Genomic DNA, 2695 nt, shown 5'->3' with positions numbered 1-2695 from the left:
TAGTGGGAGGAGACAGCAGGGCCGGCCCTAAGCGTGATGATGGCCGCAGTAAACTGAATTTCGGATTATGTAGAGATAAAGTGTTTATTACAATTTATTGAATATAAGAATAATTTGTGTATCTTATTCATTTACATTTTCTTCTTTATTTTGAAGATCTCAGACACATGGCGTGGTGACCCCAAGCACATGATACCCCCGGTTACTGCCCGAGTTGCTGCTCTTAGAAGACAAGAAATTGTGATGTTTTTCGTAACAACTTGGGCAGTCACCCGGGATGTCATGTGCTTAGGAGGACGGTGCTCTGAGCACCTTATCATGTGTTAGAGATCTTAGAAATTAAAAAAAAAAAAATGAAAATAAAAATTGCTAAAATGAACACTTTATTCGTATATTAATAATTATAATAAACACTTTAACTGTACTTTATTCTGAAATCTAGCTTGTTCTTCCACTAAAAACTTGAGACTCCGTTTATTATTTTATATTCTGTTAGATTGGTTGGTTGGCACAAATGTTCGACCGATGGACAAAATGCTTTGCGGTATTTCTTGTGGTGTTTGTTTACGAGGACTATGAAGGCGATAAATGAAATAGTGTTAGCTGAAACTAAGTGTTATTCGAAACTAAGATGAAGTCAATGTCCACTGATCTCTTATCGACATAAAGTTAATTGCTATCGTAATTGTTTAGCTCCAGGTCAGCCCTAATCAAGCCGACCCATGACTTAAGGCATTCCACTCATCACTACACGGCCTGCTAGGCTTAAGAACTACGTCAAAACAGTAGGATATGCCATGATTTCGCTGCTATATCTAGCAGATCGAACGACTGCGTTGAGGCTCCGTCGGAAGCCTAACGAAATTGTAATTTTGAATCGAAACCGCATCGAGTTACATACTGCCTCATTAATTGTTTAGTTCCTGATCAACTCTGATCGAGATCTGAGCAAAGACATTCCAGCTATGACGCTCACTCCTTTTAAAGGTTAGCTGGGATTAGATTGTCAAATATATCCTTTTTTTTTAAGACGCTAGAGGGTGATGCAAGAGGGATTCGGCTGCTATTTCCAGCAGATCGAACAGAGGTTCTCTCATAAGCCAGTACCTCACTAGAAATTCCTTGTAATATAAGAACATGGATTAGGGAGGGAAAGAAGTCACGACGTTCATGCTGATCCAAATGATATTTTCAAAGTAATTTCATATTGCACAGAAATAAATCATTTAGAGCGAGAATCGAAATCAGATCGCAGTCTCGTCAGCCTGGAGAAGCAGGCGGGATTAGTTCTGATCACTGATCGACAACCATGCTCGCTATTACAGTCGCATCATACTAATAAATAATATAACGCATACTATTATCAGTAGTAGGGGATATATGTGTAGTAGTTAACTACTACTACTACTACTACTACAATCGCGTGCAAGTAGTATTAGTATTAGTAAGAACAATAGCAGATAATAGTATCAGCAGCAACAACAACGCATCCCTCTCTTTAAGCTTGTATTTAGTGATTTAAATAGTTTAAGGCTCTGTTGATAATTTCCCCACTTCTTTGTTGGATTCGATCTGTTTTCTCTATCTTTGAAACAAATACACATACATGCACGCGCACGTATATTCTTTGTCCTCTTCTGTTTATAATGAGTGAGAACGAGCAAGTTTCTCCCAAAAGAGCCAGTTTCGATCCCTGCTGCAATAGCATCACTTTATAATAGATAAACCCAGCCCTTTCACTTTTCAAGGTTTCCGCGTACAAAAACAGTTTTCTTTCAATGGCCACGTTCCCCATTCAAAGTTGCATTCACGTCCGCCTGTATTTTTAATACTAGTTCTCTCGTAGCTAGATCTATTTTTCAGAATTCATTCAAGGCTAAGTCTTGCTTAGAGATATATCTAGAGATATTAATGCAATGTTAAAAAGTATTAAAATTTGAAGGGCTTTAAACACTCACGAGAGAGAGAGAGAGGGGGGTAGGAGGAGGATAACGAGGAAGAAGAAAGAATAGGAGTGATGAAGAAAAGAGAAAAGAGGAGGGATTATGAGAAAACTTAACGGGGAAAAAGGGAAGACTTTAGCTGCTGTTGCTGCTGCCGTAGCTGTTGCTGCTATAGATGTGGTGAAGCAGTGAAGGAGTCCTTTAATTGTTGGTGTAGGTTCTAAACTGTATGTGTGTAAGTACGAATTGTTTAACCTCTGGTCAGTTCCGATCAAGTAGACCTATGGTCGATCAAAAAGCATTCCAGCCGTGACCATCCCGTTTTTCTGTTTTACAGATACAGTGTATCCCAGATCACATCCAATGTGTCCTTTTCTAAAGACGGTAGGGCGTGATTCGAGAGAGATTTGGTTGCTGTTTCTAGCAGGTTGACTGACCACGTAGATGTTTCTTTGTTGGCTATTAGTAAGAGTGGTGTGCTAAGGAGGCGGAGTGAGGTGAAGAAGGAATGATTGCCACTATTAGGAAGTGAAAAAAGAAACAAAAAATAGGGAGAGATAGAAAGAGCGAGCGAGGAAGAGAGGGAGTGAGAGAAAGGCCTTCCCGTCAATGCCTAGCAGTTATACATCCTAACACTCACATGCATCATCTGAATGCTGTATGTCGGTAATTGTAATATCTCGACACATGTAATCAGAGATAGATAGATTGTGAGTTATTAGTGTAAAGAGAGAGAGAGAGAAAAATAGAAA

The 2695-nt window shown here is 39.3% G+C and overlaps 1 protein-coding gene across 2 annotated transcripts in view; it reads left to right on the top strand.

Moving 5' to 3' along the window:
- The first annotated feature begins 2049 nt into the window (after window positions 1-2049).
- LOC115232532 overlaps window positions 2050-2695 on the top strand; it is a 277962-nt gene continuing 277316 nt past the window's right edge. Inside the window, exons 1-2 of one of the 2 annotated variants that reach the window (XM_029802460.2) lie at window positions 2050-2178; window positions 2281-2695. The exon at window positions 2281-2695 is cut by the window's right edge and continues 356 nt beyond it. The gene's annotated coding sequence lies outside the window, so the exon portion shown is untranslated. The other variant, XM_029802461.2, reaches the window with a different exon arrangement.

This window comes from Octopus sinensis, linkage group LG2, assembly GCF_006345805.1.
Source record: "Octopus sinensis linkage group LG2, ASM634580v1, whole genome shotgun sequence".
Taxonomy (NCBI): Eukaryota; Metazoa; Mollusca; class Cephalopoda; order Octopoda; family Octopodidae; genus Octopus; species Octopus sinensis.
Note: the sequence above shows the minus strand (reverse complement) of the source record. Positions and strands in the feature narration are given on the sequence as shown.